This window comes from Taeniopygia guttata, chromosome 34 (genome assembly GCF_048771995.1).
Source record: "Taeniopygia guttata chromosome 34, bTaeGut7.mat, whole genome shotgun sequence".
Lineage (NCBI taxonomy): Eukaryota > Metazoa > Chordata > Aves > Passeriformes > Estrildidae > Taeniopygia > Taeniopygia guttata.
The window spans coordinates 1,032,831-1,057,501 of record NC_133059.1 but is presented as its reverse complement, the minus strand read 5'-3'; the positions used below and the strand labels follow the sequence as shown (position 1 = coordinate 1,057,501).

General features: G+C 52.2%; 1 protein-coding gene across 1 annotated transcript in view; it reads right to left on the bottom strand.

Annotated features, from left to right (window-relative positions):
* LOC121468955 (uncharacterized) overlaps nt 1–24,671 on the bottom strand; it is a 2,238,800-nt gene that overhangs the window by 1,655,089 nt on the left and 559,040 nt on the right. The gene's annotated exons all lie outside the window — the stretch shown is intronic.

Genomic DNA, 24,671 nt, shown 5'->3' with positions numbered 1-24,671 from the left:
TGCTTGCGGTGGGGGGAGGCTGAGTTCGCCCGCGCCCCCCCCCTCTCCCCCCCCCCGTGTGTCCGGGGGCTGGGACCCGCGTTCCTTGGTGAGACGCCCTTTTCTCCCGCAGCTCCAAGGGGTATTGTGACTGCTTTTCGGTGCGGCTTAGAACTCTATTCGGTTTTGTTTTAAACTGTGCTGGTTCCGTATCTTTTGTTTTGGGGTCCCGGCTGGCCCCCGCCGGCTCGGAGGAGCCGGCAGAGTTGTCGCCAGGCTCCGTGCCGGAAATCAAATGCCAGTGCACTTCCAGGGCTCCGCGCCGTTTTGTTCGGCTCCGAGCTCGCTCCTCCCCGCGGGGGTGGGGCCGCTCCTGCCCCCCCGGCTCGCCGCGCCCCTCGCGGGGGGTGGTTTTTTCCTTATATGGTGGCGGCGCCTGGCGCGGCCGCTGATTGGCTCTGTGCCTCGAGCCGCTCTCTGCCCCTTTCTCCCGCGCACGCGCGCCCCTGAAATCGTGTGGTTTTTGAGTTTTCGCGCCGAGACTACTCGTGCCCCGCCCCCCTCTGCGGCACCCGGCGCCATTTTCAAGGCGGCAGCATGGCCACGCTGCCGGGGATTCTTCCCGAGCTGCGGCTTCCGCGATTTTGGCTTCTCCTGCCAGCTCCCGCCAAAAGCTCTCCGCGCGCGGCTGCGCCTCTGACAACGGACCTCCGATCGGCGGCGGGACGGATCGGGAAGCCGCAGCTTTTCGGAGTTTTTTTTGCGGCGGGGGTTTTTTGGGGGTTTTCCACGGCGGGGGTGTCTCAGGGGGCTGCCGTGGCGGGGCTTGGCGCCGCTCCGCTCGGGGCGCCGGCGGGGAAGCGGCGCGGAGCCGCGGCCGGGTCCGGGTCCCGGCGGGAGCGGGGCCGCGCTGCTCGGAGCGTGCCGCTCCGGGCCCTGGCGGCGGCGCTCCCCCGTGCCGGGCTGGGCTCCGCTCCGCGGCGGGGCCGGGCTGGGCTCTGATCCGGGGAAGGGGTTGTCGCGCTGAGCCCCCCCAGGTCTCCGCTCCCGGGTGGACCCTCCTCAGGGACGGTCTGCGCTTTCGCCCCCGTCCCGAGCCCGGGTCTAACTAATAAACACGTACACGCTGCACTCTGCGTCTCCTGTTTTTCTATTGCCTTGCGCGGGGTTTTTTCTACCTTGCCCCGTGCCGTAACGCTCTCGCCACTGCGTGAGGATTTCGATTCCGCGGCTAGCGTGGCTGTACACTGTTCCTATATTCCCGGATACATGGCATCCACTGAGCATTCGGTTGCTCCAAGCTCAGGCAGCCTTGCTATAGCAAGATAAAAGTCCCTGAGCTTAAACTCGATACTCCATTGCCCACAAATCACACTCACGACCCATGCGATGCTGCCTATGACGCTCGCGGGTCCCGGGACGTCTCCCCTCGCCTAGATACGGTTTGACCGTTCCGGCCGCTGCTCCCGTCCAGGTGTATCCCGTCCGCCGGGGGAATTTTTCCTTTTTTTTTTTTTTTCTTCTTTTCTCCCGGGTTTCGGCACCAGTATGTTGCCTTTATAAGGGGCAACGTGGGACCTGGTTCAGGTGAGGCAGCACGGCGGCCTGGCCTCTCCAGGCCGCTCGGGCTATCGATAAAGACGCTGGCACCAATGTGGTGGATGATCGAAAAGCCTTTATTATCCTATCTCGTGGGTTTAAATAGTCTTGGGGGTTTTTGCTACGTCAGAGGGGGGTTGGGGGGTCCCAGGGTTTAGTAAGGAGTGGAAATTTACCAGGGCAGGTGTGGCTACATGCTTCTGGGGCTTCTGGGGTTAATAGATAACGTGTGGAAGAGAGAAGGGGAGGGGTCTATCTTTCCGTGACATCCCGTGGTCTTCCGCTCCGCCTGTCCCTATCTACCACAGAGTTGCTCAGGGCTTTGGGCACCCCAGGCTGAGCGGCTCCAGTTGCACTGGGAGACCCTGGTGGAGGTTCTGGGCAGCTGGTCAAGGACCCCCTGCCCTGGAACTGTCCCCATGTGTCCCCATCCCATAGCCCAGTCCCCCTGCAGTGGCTGCCCCATTCCTTACTCCCCTTCCATACTCCCCTTGCCCCTGCCTGTTCCCATGTCCCCCTTATCCCGTTCCCATCCTGCTCCCATCCCAATCCGGACCCCATTCTTGATCCCTGTTCAGTATTCCCTGTCCCTGTCCCCATTCCCAGTCCTATTCCCTGTCCCCATTCCTGGTCCCCGTCCCCATTCCCTGTCTCTTTCACCACTCACAGTCCCTGTCTCCATTCCCATTCCCCATTCCCTGTCCCCATTCCCATTCCCTGTCCCCATTCCTGGTCCCTGTCCCCATTCCCTGTCTCTGTCACCACTCCCAGTCCCTGTCTCCATTCCCATTCCCCATTCCCTGTCCCCATTCCCATTCCCTGTCCCCATTCCCAGTGAGACATTAATTTGGAAGAATTAAGAATTTTAGGAAGTTAAGATGATATTTAAATTAGATGTTGCTGACTTAGTGGAAGTAGATAAATGGGCTTTGTTCATAGTTAACAGTAGCTGGATCTTAGATAAGATATCCAGGATCTATTAACTCATTGCTTCTCAGCTTTATGTTTGGGTAGCTGTGCTTATCATGAGAAACAGAATGTGACAAACAGATTTCAGGGACCCAAAACCAGTTGCAGACTTCCCCTACTTTAGGAATCCATTAAGCACAGGAAAACGGCAAGGATTCATTTGTCACGTGTGCATGGGAAAGGCAGAAAGGTCAGAACGAGGAAGACTTATTTTACTTCTTCATTTTCGAGACCCCTCCCCAAAATGGACCCCCAACTCATTTCAGGGAACAGAACTACACATGCTTAATAGCCTTTCTGCCAATTAGCATATGAAGCAGAGCAGAGGAAGTGACAGGGATATGAATATGCATTCATATTTTGTGTATTCAAGACTTCTGTCAATAAAAAAAGCTTTGTAACACCTGTGATTTTTGCAGTGTGCATTAGGGAATTATCCCAGGTACTGTCCAGCTGTCTCAATAAACATACACTTTCTAACTTTAACCTCTTAGAGAGTTTTTGTCCGTCTCAGTTGGATATCGATATTGGATCTATATTCATATTTTAGTAAATCATTGTCTTAAAGAAGTCTAGTATGTATATGTCTTTTCTTAATATTCTAGTAATTATTCTTGCATTGCTTCAAGATAAACTGGTGTGATTCAAAGAATATCCACTGAGGTACACATAGAACATGGATTTATCGTAAGCAAATTGCAGTTGCAAGGTTTTTTCACTGAAATGCTGCCACTTGTCATCATTTTAAAAGTTAAAAGTCAGCTAATTAAGCCAATAACAAAATTTCAAACTTCTAACAAAGGGAAAAGAGTCTATGGTTTATACCAGATAAAATATAAATACAGAAAATGTCTCCCAACCAAGTTCCTTGCCCTGATCAAAACATCTCCCAATCAAGTTCTTTACCCTGAACCTGGCTGGTAAAGAAAAATATTATCAGTAAGCCTGGATGAAATTTTGCATAAGTTAATAGTATTCAAAATCCATGTTCTGTTCCTATTATTATTTATTATACAAAGAAAAAAGGGGAAAGGGGTTGGATTGAGGGTACACCCTCCTCCCCTCTGAGTCTGTTCTCATGTTTTACAATAAATCCTACAACAGTACAATACTGCTGCCTAAAATATGGACACTGGAAACCACAGACAGCATTACAAATGATCACCTGCCTCATGGACAGTTCATAGAAGGACTTGATGTGTTTACAAATTATTTCTCATGTTTACAAACAGTTTTTCTGTTTACAGACTGTTTTCTGGGAGTTCAGTTTTTCTCCAAGGGATCAAGTGCTTAAAGGTTGTTTTTTAAAATAGGGTTTTTCTCTGAGGGCTAAATGGGCTCAGGGTTAAATAGCTTTCTGCTTTTAGAGATAAGTTCAATTTGTAACCGAGAAGCATTATGCCTGTGGCCTGAGTTCTCCCCTAACAGTTCCTGGAGGGGAATGCTGCAGCTCCAGTGAAAATTAGATGCATGCTGTCCTCTGTCACCATGTTTGCAAAGGGCCCTTGCAGATGGGTGACAGAGAACAATACACAGAATTTTATAAAGAAAGGTGAGATGTTACCATGATTGACAGGGCTCTTGACCAATCAAATATCTCCCAAAACTGCAGGCACCTCACGGGCCAGAACCTGAAGGGGCGTGGAGCTCAAACCAGTGAGAGCTTCCAGGCCTGGTCTTTCAAATGCCCTGTGTAAGGGGGGGCGTGGGAAATAAAATCTCTCTGTTGCCCCATGAACTCGGGAGGAGCAGTCTTTGTCTCCTGTGCCCTCGCTGCCCCACCAGACCAAAGAGATGTTCACCAGGGCCCTCCCTGTTTGTGGCCGTCCAGTGCCGAGCTGAGCAGGCAGCCAGTTGTGTTTGCACGTGAGCTGCCACAGGAAGACACACAGCAGCTGGAGATTTGAATAGCAGGGCTTGGGCCAATTCTTTTTCTTTTCGAATGCAAGAAAGACGCAAAAGCACAAGGAAACATGACCGTGTTTCGGTGGATTCCCTTGTCCTGTGAAGTTGAGTAGCTGTTGGTGTTTCTGTGCTGCTGCTAATCCCTTCCATGAAAGAATCTTTCCAGGAAGGAGCAGCAACATCTGACACGCACCAAGAGTTGCCACCAGTTGCTCCAGGTGCTGCTACCAACAGCCCCTGTAGGACGGAGCACAGCCCCCAGTGCACACCAAAAGCCAGGGAATCTCAGGAAAACGGGAAACTGGACAAGACAAACGCAGATCTGAACCAACGTGGTTAATCAAATGTTCCGTTTATTCGAAATAAGATGGTAGTTTATATAAGCTTCTTCATAGTTTACAAAAACAAAGGCACTCTGATTGGTAGGCTAACATTGTTTACCTTTTCCTTAAAGTGGCTTGAGCCTTACACTATAAACGTATACTAATTCACACCCAGGCAGCCCAGTGGTCCCCGTCACACCTTAATACTATTTCTATCTGCGCCCCAAGCTCTGAATTTCTAACTGCGTCAGGGGCTTGAAGGCCTCACAAGGCCCAAATCTGAGGCCTAGACTGGAGTAGCTCAAATCTCATAACTCATGTCCTCTTTCTCTGAAAAATGCTGCAACACACACCAGCTTTGGCTGCCCTCTGGCAGAGAAGCCCTTTTGGGGCACAGGTTTCTGGGGCAGCAGACGGGCACCGGTGCTGCCAGGGCTCGGGGGAACTCTGCTTCGGCGGGGACTGTGCCTCAGCGGCTGATGTCAGCGCTCCCCGGGCCCCAGGCTCAGAGCAGCATTCCTGCCCTGGCCCACACGTTCCTGGTCTGTGTCACACGGCCGTGCTTAGGATGGCCACCATGTGGGACGTGTCCCGAGGAGGCCGTGCCAGCTTCTGTGCAGGGCCCCGTGCCCTTCCCGCCGCGGCTGCGTCGGCAGCTGCGGGGGCTCCTGCTGCTCTGAGCCCGCAGAGCAGGGCAGCGTTTGCTGATGGTCTGAGCCGTTCCTAAAGATCCTGTTGGGCTGTCTGACACACTTGGGGCAAGGCATTCCTTCCAACCTGGGCCACTCTAGGGGGCTGGGGGTGGCCCCAGGGCAGTGGCAGTGCGTGCAAGGGCCCTTTGTGACACGGTGCAGCATGGTCACCGTGGAATGGAACGGGACAGGGTATCCAAGGGCCCTTTGTGACACGGTGCAGCATGGTCACCATGGAATGGAACGGGACAGGGTATCCAAGGGCCTTTTGTGACACGGTGCAGCATGGTCATCGTGGAATGGAACGGGACAGGGTATCCAAGGGCCCTTTGTGACACGGTGCAGCATGGTCACCGTGGAATGGAACGGGACAGGGTATCCAAGGGCCCTTTGTGACATGCTGTGGCAAAGGTGTTGGCAGTGACGAGGCCATGCCACAGTGCTCTGTGCACGCGAAAGGACAGGACGGAGAGAGCGGTGCTGTGAGGAGCCCTCGCACAGCCACTCGTTCCTTTCTGACCTGGAGCTTTCCCGAGGTATTACTCCTGCAGGTGACCTCGTGGCCCTACCAGAACACTTGGTGACCCCTGGCCTTCCAGAGACATCTCTTCTGCAGCTGCCCTCGAGGGCAGACCGTGGCATTTGCTTTGCACAGTCCTTGACAGGAGTCTCCTGTCCTTGTGGCTGGAGCCCCCAAGACCAGAGTGCAGGATTTGCTGTCCTGAAGCCTTGCCAAGACTTCACTCTTGCAGGTGCCCTCAAGGCACGACTGCAGCACTTGCTGACTCGGACCTTTTCCTTTTCACCTTCTGCAAGTAGCCATGAATCCAGGCAGTGACGTAGAGCACAGACCTGCGAGCGTGCCAGAGCTGGCCTGGGGGAAGGAGGAGAAAGAAGGCCCTGGAGCTTCCCCAGCACAGCAGCCTGAAGAGGTGGAGCAGTTCCAGCGACCACAGAAGGGTGAGTGGCAGAGCTGGGCCACAGGGCTGGTGCCTGCAGCCAGCTTGGCCCTATCCCATCCCATCCCATCCCATCCCATCCCATCCCATCCCATCCCATCCCATCCCATCCCATCCCATCCCATCCCATCCCATCCCATCCCATCCCATCCCATCCCATCCCATCCCCTGGGGCCATGCCCATGGACAGGATGGAATAGGGGCCGGGCAGACACCCCACAGCCGTGCTCCATGCCCTGGGGCGGCGCGGGGCTGTCCCTGCCTGGGCAGCGCAGGGCTGGGCTGTGTTCTCCGGCCTCTCCCGCAGCCCCTCAGCTCGGGCTGCGCTCGCTCTTTGCCAGGTGCAGCCGTGCAGCGCACACGAGAGCAGGAACACACCCGTGGCCGCTTCCGCAGAACAGCGCAGGTACCTGCAGCCATCCCCACCTGGGCTGGGCCTGCTGGCACTGCTCAGCCCAGCACTGTGCTCGGAGCACTCCATGCAACATCCCGGGCTTCTTGCCCTTCTGCTACACATGGTTTGCAAAGTCATGAAAAGGATTCAGGAGGAAGAGAGCAGCGTCATGGGCGCTGTGGTCAGAGCGTACTCTCCCTTCTTCAAAACCAAGACCAGTGCTGCCCTGCTGGATATGCTTGTGGAGGAGGGTCCTTCCAGCCCAAAGCAAGTGAGCAGCCTGTGGCCTGGCTTTTCTCCTCCCAGCAATTGCGTGGCCTCCCAAGCCATGCCTGCTGCTCCCTGGAAGCCTTTGAGGCCATGGCAGTGTGGTGGCAAGGGAAGCACTTCTCTGGGGCAGCTGGGCACATTCCTTCCTCTGGCAGCTTTCCAAGTCTCCCCTGCCTTCTCCAGCTGCCTGCCATGGTGAGGTACATCCTCGTGGCCAATGAGTTTCCTGAGTACAATCTGTACAGGCCCCTTCTGGATCTGACAGAGGCACAGCCCTCTGACGTGGTGATGGCTCTCCTGCGTGTGGCCCCAGTGTGTGACAGGTACGGGGCCCACGTGTCCACAAGGCTCAGCAGCCCTTCACCCTGTACAGCCTGTCCCAGGTGTCTGACAAACAGAGAATTCCAGGGCCCTCTGGCTGCTCCCTTTGCCAGCCCTGGCCCCTGCCAGCCCCCCAGCGTGCTGCCATGCTTCCCCCCTGCCCCTCAGGGGCCAGTCCCCACAGGGCTGGGCTGCCTGCGTGCTGCCAGTGAGGGGCAGTGGGCAGAGGCAGGGCTGGCAGAGCAGCTCAGCTCCCCGCTGCCGCCCAGGCCACGCTGCTGTGTCCCAGACCCCTCTGAGACAGAGCTCTGACCCCACAGAGCTGCTTTGGCCATGTGGAAGAGCATCATGTGCTCGCCCAGGACTGCAGAGCCGGCCATGCTCATACTCCTCGATGTGCTGGGGAGCTGGCCAGAGCACAGCACGTGCACCTCCGATGGGGACCACACGGCTGTCCTTGCCCTGGCTGTGAGTTTCTGCCTTTGCTGGCCCCAAGGCCACCTCTCCAGCAGCTCTCCATCCTCCCTCCCCCACGGCATCTCCCTGCCTCAGGTGCTGGGCTGAAACCTGGCCTCGGGGCAGCTTCAGGGCCACCAGGCCGGGTGCTCCCCCTGCGTCTCTCCGGGCCTCTCCCTCCCGTGCTCGGGCCCTGCCACACGAACACCTCGGCACTGAGCGCTGTCTCGAGGGGCTTTGTCCTTTGCAGGCAACTGTGGTGATGTGGAAGATCCTCCAGCTGCCCTGTGTCTCACAGATGGTGACCGTGTATTTCCCCCGCCTGTTTGTCCATCTGCTCTTCCAAGTGCTCTTCAGCACTCTGGATATGCCAGAGGAGGTCGATACCTTCTGGAAGGGATGTCAGCAGCAACACGGCCTTGCCACCAGTCCCAACAGGTGCTCCATGCCTGTCCTCCTGTCCTTGCCACATCCCTGGGCAGGGGCCAGTGCTCCCAGTGTGACCTGGGCTTTGCTCTGCACACAGGTTTGCAGTGCGCACCCTGAAGTCCCTGCTCTGCCAAATGCAGCACGAGGATGTGGTGGTGGCAATGGAACGCAAGTGTGGCTGGGACACGCTGCTATGTGCTGACACCCACCACTATGCCGTGGGTCTGCTGGCCAGGTGAGACCCCCTTCACACTGCTGCCTCTGATATTTGTGCTCTGTGCCTGGGGTGCCCCACACAGTTCCTGTGGTCATGGGCCAGAGAGCCTTGTCACCGAGGGACAGCCAAGCAGACTGAAAAAGGCTGGGAGAGGAGGGTGCCCACAAGGAGCCGCCTCCCAAATAGCCCAGGGGCCCTTGCAGGATGCTGGGGAAAGACCAGACCTCTGTGAGTCAGTCCTGGGAGAGGTTTGTCCCCCTGGCCCACAGCCTTGGTTACTTTGTCTCCTGCCAGGGAGATGTCCTGTGTCTCCATCCCCGTGTGCTCCCGGATCGCTCGCTACCTGCTCCGGCTGCTCAGCACACAGGAGCCACGCTGGGAGCTGCCCTCCCTGGCGTTCCTTGTGGAGGTGAGCCTGAAGGCCAGCGCTGCCTCGCTCAGCTGCCTCCCGGCTCTCTGCCCTCTCTTGGCCGCAGTGCCTGGGACGGTGCCCGCGCCCCGTGCTGCTGCCTGGGCCCGGCCCTGTGCGGTTCTGGGCTCCCGCCGGCCGGTCCCCTGTCACTGCCCTGTGCCTTTCAGGGCCTCGAGTGCCTGGACTTGAGTGAACGCGGTGCTGACAGAGTCCTGCAAATCTTGTCAAGGCACCTGAGGAGCGAGTGCAAGGAGAGGCGTCACCTGGCGCTCAGGGCCCTTCTCGAGCTCATCAATGATCCCTCGATGGTGAGAAGGGGGCAGGGCAGAGGCTGCACTCAGGAATGCAGTCGCTTGGGCTTGGCTGGGCTTTGGGCGCTGGGCCAGCTGCTCCCAGCTCTCCTGCCTCCCGCTTCAGCTGCCCAAGTGCTTTGGAACAGCCCTTTGGCCTCTAGGCCCTGCAGCAGCTGGATGGCATTTCACAAACTTGTGTTCCTCACAGAGAGAAAAAATGTGGAGCCTGACTGAAAGTCTTGTGAAGCTCCTGTGGGATGCAGATGGAGAGATAGTTAGCATGACAGTCATGCTCCTCAACTTTATCATCTTGGACAAGGACATGCTGATAGCCAGCCCCATCACACTGCAGCTGGTTGAGGCGCTCCTGCCACTCCTTGACCACGTAAGGCTCACTGCCCCCAGCCACGGCCACTGGCTGCTGCCCAGACACTTTGTGCCCTGTGGATTTGCAGGCCTGCACCAAGCTGAACTCTGTGCAGCCAATGCTGAGGTCCTTTTTTCTTCCCTTCATACAGGACAATAGCCAAGTGCAGCTGCTCTCCATACTGCTCTTCTGAACATGGATGACTTTTCCACAGGAAAAACAAAAAGAGGCTCTGAAGGCACACGTGTGCCAGAGCCTGCTGCCACTCTCCTTCCACTGCCATGATGAGAACCAGCGAGTGGCAGAGGTGAGGACTCGGCAGCTGCTGCTGTTCCCCTGGCAGGGGCTGGGCTGCCCCTGCCCTGGCACCTCGCAGGCTGCAGCCTCCTCCAGGCCCTGGCACAGGGACGGGTCCTGCGCCCTGGGCTGTGGGGCCATCTCCGCGTCTCTGCTGCTCTCCAGGCTTCTCAGGAAACGCTGCTTTGTGCGGCCGAGTTCCTGAAGAGGAGGGATCTTGAAAAGCTGGTGAAGAACCAGGAGCTGTGGAAGTTCACCGAGTGCCTGGTAAGGAGGGCCGGGAAGCCGCAGCCCCAGCCTGGAGAAGCCCCCTGAGCGCGGTGCTCGGTGTGCGGGCTGGCAGCTGTGCCCCTGCCCACTGCTGCAGCCCGAGGCCGCGCGGGCTCTGCTCCAGGCTCCTGCGGCCCGAGCCGGGTGCCCATGGAGCCCCGGCCCGGCGGGGCTGCGGGGCCAACCCTTCCCTCCTGCCGCTCTCTGCAGCTGGCAGAGGACAGCAGCAGCGTGGCCGAGCACCTGCGCCGGGCCCTGCCCTACCTGCAGAGCCCACAGGAGCCCCTGCGAGAGGCGCCGTCAGGTTCATGGGTGAGCCACGAGCCGGGCCAGGAGGGCGTGTGGGCACAGGGCTGGCAGCGCCGCTGGCAGGGAGCTGTGCCGCTGGGCCTGACAGGCTCTGTGTTCCCAGGGATGGCCAGGAGGAGCTTGAGGGGACAGCAGGAAAAGCTCCAGCTGATCTGCAATGGTGAGACAGGGCAGCGGGCTGACAGCGGGGGCTGCCGGGGCGAGCTGCAAGCCCTGCCCCGGCTGCAGAGAGCTCTGCTCTCCTAGGTAGAGCACACAGAGATTTCAGGGACACCTGGGGGATGCGTGGCCAGCAGCTTCGGGCTGATCCCCTTGGTCCCTGATCCCTCCCGGCCATGGCAAGAGCCGGCTGGGATGGCCCTGGCAGGGGGGGCTCCCCTCGGCTCCCCGCAGAGTCGGGATCTGACCGTGGCTCTGTTCCTCTCTCTTGCAGCCCTTGAATGCCTGACAGAGGATGTCAGTAGTGCCATGTCAGAGCTGGCACTTCAAACATTGCATGTGCTCCGGGCAATACAGAGTGGGCGATACTCCATCTTCCAGAAGGTGCAAGATCATACAGCCCTCTGTGATGTCACACGGACATCTCTGTGATGTCACACTGTTATCTCTGTGATGTCACACTGTTATCTCTGTGATGTCACACGGACATCTCTGTGATGTCACACAGCTCTCTGTGATGTCACACAGACATCTCTGTGATGTCACACTGAGCCTGTGAGGTCACACAGCTTTTTGTGATGTCACACAGACATATCTGTGATGTCACAAAGCTCTCTCTGATGTCACACCGATATCTCTGTGATGTCACACAGACATCTCTGACGTCACACAGCTTTTTGTGACGTCACACAACCATATCTGTGACATCACACGGACATCTCTGTGATGTCACACAGCTCTCTGTGATGTCACAAAACCTCCTGTGATGTCACACAGACATCTCTGAGATGTCACACCACTATCTCTGAGATGTCACACTGACCCTGTGAGGTCACACAGCTTATTGTGATGTCACAGAGACCTATTTGTGATGTCTGATTGACATCTATGTGATGTCACACAGCTCTCTGTGACGTCACACGGACATCTCTGTGATGTCACACAGACGTCTCCGTGATGTCACACAGCTTTTTGTGACATCACACAGACATCTCTGTGATGTCACACTGAGACCTCTGTGATGTCACACAGCTGTCTTTGATGTCACACGGACATCTCTGTAATGTCCCACAGCCCCTGTGATGTTACACAGATCTCTGTCATGTCACACTGACATCTCTGTCATGTCACACAACCTCCTGTGATGTCACAGAGACATGTCTGTGATGTCACAGTGCCATCTCTGTGATGTCACGGAGACATCTCTGTGACGTCACACTGACATTTCTGACGTCACACAGCTTTTTGTGACGTCACACAGGCATATCTGTGACGTCACACGGACATCTCTGTGATGTCACACAGCTCTCTGTGATGTCGCACTGACATCTCTTTGACGTCACACGAACATCTTTCTGATGTCATACAGCTCTCTGTGATGTCACACAGCTCTCTGTGATGTCACACAACCTCCTGTGATGTCACACAGGCATGTCTGTGATGTCACACTGACTTTCTGAGGTCACACTGCTTCTTCTGATGTCACAGAGACATCTTGTGATGTCTGATTGACATCTCTGTGATGTCACACAGATCTCTGTGATGTCACGTGGACATCACTGTGATGTCACACTGCTCTCTGTGACGTTACACAGACATATCTGTGATGTCACACTGACATCTCTGTGATGTCACACAGCCTCCTGTCAGGTCACACAGGAATCTCTGTGATGTCACAATGACATCTCTGTGAGGTGGCACTGCTATCTCTTTGTCATCACTCAGCTCTCTGTGATGCGAGACAGCTCTATGTGATGTGAAAATGTCATATCTGTGATGTCACACTTACATCTCTCTGATGTCACACAGCTCATTGTGATGTCACACAGTTATTTTTGTGATGTCACACAGCTCTCTGTGATGTCACAATGACATCTTTTTGATGTTACACTGACATCTCTGTGATGTCACACTGACATCTCTGTGATGTCAAACAGCCCTCTGTGACATCACACTGACATGTCTGTGATGTCACTCAGCTCTATGTGATGTCACAATGACATCCCTGTGATGTCACACCACCTCCTGTCAGGTCACATGGGAATCTCTGTGATGTCACAAAGCTGTCTGTGATGTAACAATGACATCTCTCTGAAGTCGCACTGATATCTCTGTGACATCACACAGCTCTCTGTGATGTCACACAGATGCCTCTGTGATGTCATACAGCTCTATGAGATGTCATAATGGCATCTCTGTGGTGTCACACTGTCATCTCTGTGTTGCCTCAAAGCTCTCTATGATGTCACATGGACATGTCTTTGATGTCACACTGACATCTCTGTGCTCTCACAAAGCTCTCTGCTACCTGAGGCAGAACGTGCAATTGCATTTCCAGCCAAACTCCACGAGGAGTGGGGCAGCCAGAGCACCCTGTGCAGATACAGGCCTGCAGCTGCGACTTGGCAGGGCTTTGGTTGCTGTCTCCTGTGTGACTGCCCCCTTCCCTGGTGCCCGTGGATAGTAGGTGCAGGGCTCTGCCAGGGGCATGGAACAGGGTGGGGATGTCTGCTGGAAACAGAGTGCAGTGGAAAATGCTGGGAAAATGTTTGCCTGTAAGAAATTGTGCATTCCTTAAGCTTAACGTAACCCCCTGTGCAGTTTCTGCTCACTGGGAAACATGCCTGAAACCTGAGCATGAGGCTGCAAAGGCCACAGAGTCTCTTCTGCTTCTTGTGCAGTGTTGCTGAAACACTTAGTGACCGTGTTTCTCTCATAGCCCAAGCCACGTTCTCCACATCACCAAGCCGGAGCCTGGTGAGGGGGAGAGCCTGCCAAAACCTCCTGTTTGTTTCCTGGCATTTTCTGGGATGGGCCTACCATTCATGCATTGACTTGAGAAGCCAAATGAGCAGAGGGTGTCCATAGGGATGCCATTTCTCCTTTTTCTGAGCAGGAAAAATTTTTCTTTTGCTGCATAAGGGAAGCTGAAATTTTCAGACTGCTGAGAGACAGAGCTGCGGGTGGCTCCTGTGTGCCCAAGCAGGCATTTTCATCCCAATACATTTGTGCATGCATCTTAATGTGTCTGTGTTGAATATGAGATTGTAAATGGTTGTTACCTTACATTAACTAAATTAACTGATGGATTTCCTTTCTTTTCTTCCAATTACCATTGTTTTCAAGAACAGGACTAAAAACTTGATGAGTCTTGTTCTATGGCAACTGTGCTTAAGGGACCAACAAGCACTGCAGAGATGCCGTTCATGTACTAATCCTTGGAATTAGTTAGTATAGCAAAGTCCCCCTTCCGAAAAGGCTGTCCAGCTGGTGTGACTCCTCAGAGAAGGAGATGTGCTTTTGCTGATGTAGTTCCCACTAACTAGGTCAGTCAATGAAATCGGCTACCAAGGCAAGATTGGCAGGATGTTGGCAAAGTTGTGGCTGCATCAGAGTTTGGGCTTTTTGTTGGTAAAGGAAAGTCATCTCTGGGTCTCCGCCAGGGCAGAAACTGCCACTGCAGAATGGAGGTTAAACAATGGGCTCTGGAGAGCAGTTACAGATGGGAAAGAAGCAGGTGAAGCTCGTGTTCCCTTTCCCCAGACTAAACACCTGATAGCCACAGTAGGGGTGCCTCAGCTGCGGCAGCCCAAGCTCCTCTTGGCTTGGCTGCGGGACTTCCTGAGCTGCTGCCTGCAGAGAGACGAGGAGCGGCGCTGGTCTGCCGACGAGCTCCTGCAGGTAAAACGCAAAGGAGCTGCAGGTGAAAGAGTGTGCGAGGGATAGGCTCCTCCTCCAGTGAGGCCCGAGGCATCAGATGAGCCCCCTTCCTCCTCACCTCCACTCTTGGTGCTCTTCAAATGAAAATGCTGAGCAGTGCTGGGCTGGGCTGGGCTGGGCTGGGCTGGGCTGGCAGGGCTCTGTAAAGTCCTCTGATCCAAGTGTCCTGCAATGAGCAGTGACATCTTTAAAGAGATCAGGTTGCTCAGAGCCCTGTCCCACCTGACCTGGAATGATTGCAGGGATGGGGCACCTACAAGCTCCTGGGTCAACCTGTGCCAGGATGGCACCATGCATCGAGTAAACAAGGTTTTCCTTAGACCTACTCTGATTAGATCCCCTTTGTGTTTTAAACTATTCACCCACATTCTATTGTAACTGGCCCTGTTAAAAAAGGTGTCCCCCACTTTCTTCAAAGCCACTCTGAAGTCTTGGAAAGCAGCAATAAAGTCTCCCTGGGTCCCATTCCTCACAAAACTGAGTAACTCCAACTCTCTCTGCATTTCCTGAGAGGACAGGTGCTCCGCTTTCTGACTGTCTCTGTTGCCCTGTTTTGGAACTGGGTGGTGTGTTCTGTTTTACCTAACAGCAAAAGAATTGAAGTAGAGCAATGCAGAGTACAGAGCCATGAAATGGTGGCAGAGGAACCCAAGGCTGCCAGTCCTGGCAGAGCAGTCTGGAGAGATTTGGCTGTGGGCAGGAGGGGCTGTGGAGCCTCACTGTGAGCCTCTGAGGGGCCCTGGTTTGTGCCCCCCACCCCACCCTTAGAGGTTTCTGGCACACAAACAGGGACAGCTGAGAAGGACTTGCCCCAGCCCCGTCTGCTGCCTGGCACGCTCAGGCAGAGGGGAACTGGCCCAGGCTGACTGCCAGGTTGTGTGGCAAAGAGAGAACTGCAGGACCCAGCGCCCCTCGGCTGGCCCTGCTGGGAAGGAAGGTACCAAGAGAGACACTGCCCTGTCTCCCTGTGGGAATGAGCATGGTGCCTGTCTTTCAAAGACAGGGACCTATGTGAGTCATTGGAGTTTCCTGAAAGGCAGGAACCCCAGGGACAGAAAGCACACTTTCTAGGGCACTGCAGGGCAAAGACCCCGGCAGGATGGAGAAACCAGAATAAAAGGATGAGTGGGATTCTGGGCCAGGTTTGCCTGTGATGGCAAGGTCCTGCACATTGTGACTGGGGAGCAGATGGTCCCATCGCTCCTACGGTCCCATCACTCCTCTTTCTGGGTCTTTCTAAGTAACAGAGAAATCCTGATTGAATCTGTGAAGCACTGAGTTTAGAAAGTCATACTTTATTGGTTTTTGTTGTTTGTTTTCCTGTGAGCAGCATCCACTGGTATCAGCCAAGCCAGCGTCTACCCTGGCAGCACTCATTATTTCAGTGAAGAGGAGGAAGGTGAAGCAAACACTGTGATAATCACATCAGGACCATTTCTTCCATAACCAGCTAAGAATAGGACTGAAGAGTAGTTTTGTAGAGTAGGATTGTAGAGAAGGATTATAGATTAGGAGTGAAAATAAAGCTTCTGAAACTTTAACTTGCCTGGAAGATTCCCTTCTTTTTCACCCTGTGAATATGCTCATCATTTCCTTCCGAGTTCTCAGCTGTCTCTTAAAGGTACAAAGTGACATTTATGGTGTCTTTGGTAGGGTTTGAAAGTGGGGATGGCTCTTCTTCATTCATGCCCTCCTGCCTACACTGCCCTTGGAATATGGGTCACTGGCCCCACCTGGCACATCTGTGGCACTTCTAGATGCAGGCAGAACCAAAGGGTCCACTGACGCTGGAGACTCTTCAGATCCCTGACAAAACAGGATGAGGAGGGCTTCAAGGAGCTAAAAGAGATCCTTATGGTAGCTCCTGTGTTGAGCCTCCCTGATGTGGGGAAGACCCATTTCAGCTGTTTGTGGACGCCAGTGGTCACACTGCTCATGGAGTGTTGATTTGGGAGTGGGCAGGGGCCAAGAGGCCGGTGGTGTGTGTGTGCTGACGCTGTTGAGGGTGGACGGGAATGAGATGATTCCACTTCAGAAGGAGAGAGTAAAACTCTGATTTATTTCAAAATGCATTGCTCTTTATACAGAGCTTCATACAGACTAACTCTATTGGTCCTGAAGTGAAAACAACCCTCACCATTGGTGCACAGTGCATGACGCACAGGGGTAGAACTTAACTATAAGCAATGTGAACAACAAGAAAGATAAAGAACCTTATTTACATTCTTTTCAGCACTTTCTCAGGCTTCTGCCTGGTTAGAAACTTTCTGTTTCTCTCTTTGCCTGAATCTGAGACCGACACGTGTGTGTCAAGGCTTTTGGACTCTGTGGGCGGGGGGGGCTGCGTGCTTGCAGGGCAGGCAATTGTGGCGGTGGCAGTGTTGGTGGAGGAGGCTGGGAGGGTGACCTTTGGGGCACCATTGGTGGTTTGCACCCTGCACAGTGTGGGAAGTGTTTTGCAGAAGGGGGCAGACAAGCAGATGGGTGATGCCAGACTTCTAAAATATGAGGCTATAACAATCCACTCTTGGTATTTGGAGCTACGAAAAACCTCGTCACAAAATCCCGCCCGGTTTCTGTTTGGGGAAACCACAGGAGTGCCTACCCATGATTGTGCTGAAGTGGTGGGGCTGCAAACCAAAAGTAAGACCAGATTTAGAAGTGGAAAAATTAGAAGAAGGGATAAAGTGGTTTGTACATAGCTCGGCGAGGGTCATGGATGGGAAAAAGGGAATCAGGACATGCAGTAGTAAATGGATTTGTATGCTTGGGTGTGGACATTGTGTAGGTAATGTGTTCCAATTGTGTGAGTGCATGGTGTATAAAGTGAGTGAATGAGCGAAAGAGTTTGTGCACCCACGGCACGGGGTGGGGGGAAGTTCTACTCATATCTGAAGCGACCGAGTGAGGCCCGAGGCGCTGGCTGGGATAAGCTGTGGGGGCAGGGAGGGCCCGCGGAGAAGTGGAACAAGTGGGGAAACGTGGGAGAGGACATTTATTGTGTTTACAAGTGGTGATTTGTGTAGACTGTGCACACATTTTAACTGTGGCTAGATGAACTTGGCGGGGATTGGGGGAGGGGGATGTTCCTCTGCCCCTGTGGTTCAGACTTGATTCCTGGAATTTTACTGTGTGCTGTCATTCTGATTGTGTCCAGAGTATGTGGGGACCAGAGGAAGCTGTCGTGGATGGGTGCTGAAGTATTGTATGATGTTTTGTGTTGAGAAAAGTGGACACTTTAAGAGATACCACCTTTCCCAGTGAGTTTGTGGTTCTTCCCCTGCATTTTACAAACTTGTAAACAGGGGAAGTCATAGAATCAGAACCCCTGAATTCCAGATAGTCAGCACAAACTTGTGAATTGCATGCAGTATTTAAGAGCTTTACAGAAATTAAAGGGGAAAAGGGGAACGATCTTCACAGATTTGAAATATGCATTTGCGGTGGCACACACTTTTGGAAAAATTTGGAAAGAATGAGGGTTACTTAACACTCGGGGGCGAGGGCTAGTGCATGAAAAAATAATCAGACAAATTTTAAAGGCCATTAGAGGGCCAGAAGCAATTGCCATAGTCCACATGAAAGGGCACCAAATAGGAATGCAGTTTAGGGCCCAAGGAAATAACTTAGCAGACAAAGAAGCTAAAAGCGTGGCTTTACTGAAGGTAAGTACCCCGGGAATTGAAGAAGGGAAGGTCTGGAAATATCCCCCACACCCTTCCCCAAAAGAAACTGAGGGGGACGAAAAAATAGGAGGCCAGCTAGAAGGAGGTAAGTGGAAATTGCCCAATGGGAGGGAGCTATTGTCTAAAGATTATACCAGAAAAATCCTAAGGAGACTACATCAACAGACACACTGGAGAGCCCAGGCCCTGAAAGAGCAATTCCTGAGATTCTTCGAGTGTAAGGGGATTTATGAATTGGTGAAACAAGAGGTGCAAGGGTGTATGATTTGCCAAAAAGTTAATCAGGCAAGTCAAGAGGATGAATCAAACACTAAAAGCTCAATTGGTTAAGTTGATTTTGGAAACAAAATGTCCTAGTTAAAATGCCTCCCCTTAGTCCTGTTACATATTCGGACCCTGTCTCATTCTGAGACTGGGCTGTCACCCTTTAAAATGCTATATGGGATGCCCTACGAACACGGCATGCTGGTGGGGCACCCGAGGGTAGAAGATGGACAGATCCAGCGGTATCACATGTCCATGAACAAGAATCTGCAGGAATTGTGAAAGCAGAGAATAATAACACAAATACCCCCTTTGGTTTCTCCATACATAAAGTGCAACCCAGGGACAAGGTGCTCATCCAAACTTGGAGAGAGGCTCCTTTGTCACCTCATTAGGAAGGCTCTTGTTCTGTTTTGTTTTGTTTTGTCCTCTTAACTACAGATACAGCAATAAAAACCCAAAGGGTTTGTGTGATAAGTGCCTGGAGGAAGAACAGTGACTGACTAGCCGTGTTTTAGGGCTCACCACTAGTCTGGATAAAATTGAAGTAGATTCCTTGGTGTGGTTTTGCCTATTCCAAAATGGGGTGAGGGGAAAATTGAGGTCAAAAGCTCAGATCATTACTGTTGAGTGCCGGAGATTAAACAAAGTACCCTGCAGCGCAGACTCAGTTAAACTATCAAGGTGGGGCATCTTTAAACGGAGGGATGCAGCTCGGGCCAGGCACGACACCACAGAGGACTACTGCTGCCGAGAAGATGGTTTACCCCGCCGCTGGTTGCAACCCAGTTGGGCGAAGGCAGAGGCAGAGGAGTTTTCATAGTGGAGGGTCCTGATGATCCTGAGCCTAGCAATGTGCCTCAAAATTAGTACACATTCAGGTTGCTTACCCAGCACGGATGTACGAGGCCCCGGCGGCGAGGACGTACCATGCGTACAAAATGCCCAGAGGGGACAAGGGGAATCGGGGGCTCCAACATTCCCGACCTCCAGGAACTGCAGCCAGGACAAGATAAGAGGATAGAATCCCATAAATGGCACTCAATGGGGGAAGTGTAAGAAAATAAAGTGTGATCTAAAAAGGGCAACCCCTAAGAAAAGGCAGTCAGAGCACAAAACATGCAAGAGGAATGCTGAAAGAATACCTGTCCCTATCTGTGATAAGCGTAATCGCACAGTATGGGTTGGGGGAAAAATGGAGTCAGTATTTGTAGCTTATTTTCAGGCTAAACCACTGTGTTATGATAAGAATCAACTGGGAATGTGTGTGATGGGTAGAAAGACATATTGGGTTGGAGGGAATTCAAAATATAAGAAAAAATTTTCCCTCGAAAATGAACCAGTTATCCTTGACCTTTTAGAGGATCAGGATGACAGGATCTGTCTGCAATATGATAGAACATTCTGCTTCTCAAGAAATAAAGAGGGGGTGGGCCCGGAGAATAAAATAAGGCAGGTGGCACAAGAACTAAAGAGACCATCAGAGGCTTGGCAACTGAAATCAAAAGGGTAGCACACGTTCAGGTGCAAAAGTGGAACTCCATCCTCCAAGCATCCTGGTGGGACCATTTGTTTGATAGTACTCGGGGGCGGGGGGAAAGGTTGTACTTTTTGCATTGTGCTCAATAGCCGGAATCTTCTTCCTGCCCTGCATGGTACCCTGCTTTATCAGATTAATACACTCAGTGGTACAAGTGATGCAGGTAGCAGCCATGCCCACGGATCCAGAGTGTGCAACTGGGAAAATAAATCAGGTATCTAAAATAATGAGACTAGGTGAAGAAAACCCACACAGCAGAGCAGCAGAGGCCTTGGCCAAGTTTGAGGGGCACGTAAAAGAAGAAGGGAATACTTACAGGTTTTACCAAGAAATTCCAAAAGAACAATGGGTGATGGAAACTAAGAGGGAACTGAGGTTTTTTTCTTTTTAGGTAAGATTAAAAGTAATTGCACCAAACTAAGGGAAGAAAGCATTAAATATAGAGGTTTTAGGCATTAATTAATGGGTTAATGTAGAAGCAGAGGGATTGTTTTATGTAATAAAGATAAATCACGCCGGTAGAATGATATGTATGTAATATTTTATATTATTAAGAAAATGTACAAGTCAGCACTGGGGGGGGTTTGTCTCACACATGTGGAAAATGGTCCCTGATAAAACCTCAAGATGGGGAATGGGTGAGCAACCAGGCAAAACAAGGCGGTAGTGTTAGGAAGGGTAAAAGTAGGACACAGAGGGCTCAGAAAGCAATGCAAAGTCCAATGCAAGCCTTGCGTTTCCTTGCTTGCCCATGCACAGGAAGGAGGAGAAGGCAGAGCAAGGACAAGAAACAAAGGGATAGGAAGTTCAAGGTTGTGATGCGTGAGGAAGGCAATGCAAGGCAGTGGAGTTGAAGGAAGGGCAAGGGAACGACAAAAGGGGGTTGCTAAGACAAGGCAGGGAGAGTAGAAAAGGCAAGGCAAAGCAAGGCTAGGGAAGAAAGGGGTAGGGAGATGAAGATGAAGGATGGGTAAGCAAGGCAATGAAAGGGAATGGAGTGGCAAGAAGGGCAAGGAAAAGATACACAGAGGTCAGTGAAGCAGTGCCGGGTTAGAGTAGGCAAGGTTGGCAAGACTCAGAAGGGGAAAGCTAGAAAATGGAAGGGCAGGGAAGATATATTTAGCTATGTCAAGGTGGGGATAGGCATGCAAGGTATTTCTGTTGCCTTGCCTTGCCCATTTTACACCGTCCTTGCTTTATTTTGCCATTCACATCCTTCTTGTCCCTTGCCTTGCCTTCTCCAGCTATGTATTGCCTTACTGATCTCTCATGTCTTTCCCTTGTCTTTCCTATGACTTCATTGCCTTGCATTACCTTGCTCACCCATCCCCTACCTTGACTTTTCTTCTGCTATTTTCCCTGGCCTTGCCTTCTGTTGCCTCCTTCTCCTGAGTCTCACTTCCTTGCCTACTCCTGCTTTGCCTTGTCTTGCCTTTTTTACCCTATCCCAAATATTTTTGCCATGCCTGACCATCCCTACTCTTGCTTTACTGAACCCTCTGTGTCTTTCCATTGCCCATCTCACGATTCCCTTATCTTGCATTTCCCTGCTTACTCATACCCTACCTTGATTTTCCTCCTCCTTTTTCCCGTCATTCCATTACTCCTCCTTATTCTCTTTCCCTTGCCTACCACTACCTTGCCTTGCCTTACAGGCCCAGCCCTTTTCTTGCATGGCACTGCTACCCCTCCCTTGCCTTGCATTACCTTGCAGACCCTTTGCCTCCCCGTCGTCATCTGCTTACTTCTTTCTTCTCCATTGCCTTGCCACTCCCACCCCTCCTCTAACTTGGCTTGCCTTTCCTATTCCAACCCTGAATTGCTGTGCCAACCTCTCTCTGTGTTCCCTTGCACTTCCTACCACTCCATTGTTGCAGTCTTCTCTTGCTCTGATCCTTGGTTCGGCTTGGTCAGGGGAACTGGCAAAATAAATGAGGAATGGGTACCATGGTCTTGCCTGAAACATAAAGACTTTAAAAACAAAATAACAAATGTGGAAAACTGCATAGTCTGGGGGCAAGATCCAAAGACCCAGGGGCATGGTGAACGGAACAAGGCAGAGGGGTCTTCTGAGGGCAAGGGTCCAATCACAAACTTGGAACATGAACTTACACACAACAGGTTCCAAACCAATTGAGAACAAGAACCAGAAACCTGACCAAATGTCGGATAGTTCTATTAACATATTGACTCCCATGGCCCCATTTGTCTCACCATGACCTGACTAAGTGTCCTGTTCCTCGTGGTCTCATACTGAGGCCAAACCACCACTCATTCCAGCCAGACGTGTTTCCACATCTTCCCCTCTCTTTAGAAAAATTTTCTGTAAAGATTTCTGAACAGCTCTTAATAGACAACTTACAAAATAGGGTAACAATAGAAACACAACAACAACAGCTCCAAAAATCAGTAAACCCGTCTGACCAAAGATAAAGCCCAACCAGATAAGTTCCATTTTTTGAATAGTCATTTGAGCCACTCTTCATCATCTTCTACTTGCAGTTTCTTGACTCCCTCTCTGAGAATTTGGATGCTTTTGTGTATGGACTCACTTGCTGTGATCTGAAAGATTCATGCAGCACATGCCAGGAAATTTTCCTGTTCTGGTGCAGCCCAAGTCCAGCAATTTGCTGGCACACAAATCCAAAACCAGGCATAGACATGGTGCCTACACCAACCCGATCTTGTGTTTGCTGACACCGCTAGTGCCCAGATCCAGAATTTTTCAGATGCTTGCAGAGCATAATTCCAGGAATATGCTGGCACAGAAAGTTGAAATTAGGCAATTTCCCAATGCCGGCACTTTCCCTGCCCAAATCTGGCGTACGCTGGCACTGCCAGTGCCCAGATGTGGCAATTTCCCAGTGCCGGCACAACCCCAATGCAGCAATTTTCTGGCAAAGAAAGCCAAAACCTGGTAGCTTCCCGGCGCTGGCATTAGTACCGCCCTAATCTGGTGTGTTGGCGTTGGTTTAAAAGAAGAAGGAGACCTTGGCTTAAAGCCTTGGGAAAACCCTCTCTAGTCAGGGTGAGCAGGAGCTCCCACCCATACTCCTCTTGTTCAGTTATGCAGATTGTTACTAGAAAGTTCTGACTTCTCTTTGCTTCCATTGCTTACTTCTTACTGCAAGAATTGTCATATTCTGAAATCGTTCCTTCCTCTTGGATCCTGCCCTCAGATCCCACCTTTACCCCTCCCCATATATAAATGCATCAATATCCCTGCTAGACACTGGACCCAGGCTTTCTTCTCGTTTGCTCTCTGTACTCTGCACGCCGTCCTGTTTGTTGTGTTCGCCTTCATTGAACTTCTGTTTCCCGACAACCAGATCAAAGCAGTCTTTCTTTGTAAAGTCACCAGAGCCAGTTCTCGGGGAAACCACTGGTCATCTGTCTGGGCGAGGACCAGAAGGTTCCACTGGTGTTTGCTGGCACCTCCAGTGCCCAGATCTGGAAATTTCCCTCTTCCGTCGCTGCTCATGACCAGCAATTTGCTGGCAAAGAAAGCTAAAACCTGGCAAGTTCCCGTTGCCAGCACCACCCAATCTGGGGTTTGCTGGCAGCAGGACCCCAGGAAGGAAGGAAGGAAAAGAGGAAGGGGTCCAGATCCAGTCCTTCCTGGCACCTGGAGCCTGAAATGTGGTCTTTGCTGGCACTGCCAGTGCCCAGATCTAGAAATTTCCCTCTTCAGGCATAGCCCAAGTGCAGCAATTTGCGGGCACAGAAATCCAAAACCTGGCAACTTCCTGGCACTAGGTCTAGCCCTGCCCACATCTTGTGTTTGCTGCGCCAGCACCCAGATTTGAAAATTTCCTGGTGCTGGCAGTGCCCAGATCTGGCAGATTTCTGTTGCTGCCAACAACACGGCCCAGATCTGGTGTTTGCTGGCACCACCAGCACCCAGATCTGAAAACTTCTTGGTGCCAGCACATCCCAAACCCAGTGATTTGCTGGCACAGAAAGCCAAAATTTGGAAGATTCTGGGTTCTGGCTCCAGCACCATCCAGATCTGCTGTTTGCTGGGACCACCAGTGCCCAGATCAGGAATTTTTTCAGTGCCAGAACAACTAAAGTACAGTAATTTGCTGGCATAGAAACCCAAAAGCAAGAAAATTCCAATCCTGACACCAGGTGTGGTGTTTGCTGGCACCACCACTGCCCAGATTTGGAAATTTCTTGGTGTCTAGCAATTTGGTTTTCAGCTAGCTGATGCAGAGAAGGCTCCGCTCGGACTGTGGCTTTCCTTTTTCTTGGAACTGTTTAACCCAGCTCTGGACAGAAAACCCAGAAAAACACCAGCAGCTCACACCTGTGGCCCACCGAGGTCTGGGACCCTGCATTCCAGGGCCAGAGGGACTGAGAAGAGACTGAGTGAGCCAACTACAACCCACAAACAGGACTTTCTGAATTGCCATCTCTTCAGAACTGTGAGGGGTTTTATTTCATATTATTCATGCTTGTGAATACTTTATTTGATAAATAAACTGGTTTTTTTCATTTTTCTCCAGGGAAGTCCTCCTGAAATAGTAGGGGGAGGGACCTCTTGAACCTGATTTGTAGACAGACTCCTTTTGGAGCTTTCCTCACAACATTTGCCCTAAACCAGGACAAACAGTCACAATTGTGCCACTTCACCAGTGGCAAAACTCCCCAGCCCCCCAGGAAAAGAAAGGACATGTAAAGTTCTCCAAACAGTTGGCCTGCTTTGCTGCAAAAGTCATGCTGCACACACAGTGCAGTATGGAAAGCCAAGAGAAGCTGCAGTAGGTGGCAAATCTTGGGACAGAAGCTCGACCTTGTTCTCCATGAGAGGTTCTTGACGAGAGCAGACAGGAGAAGAT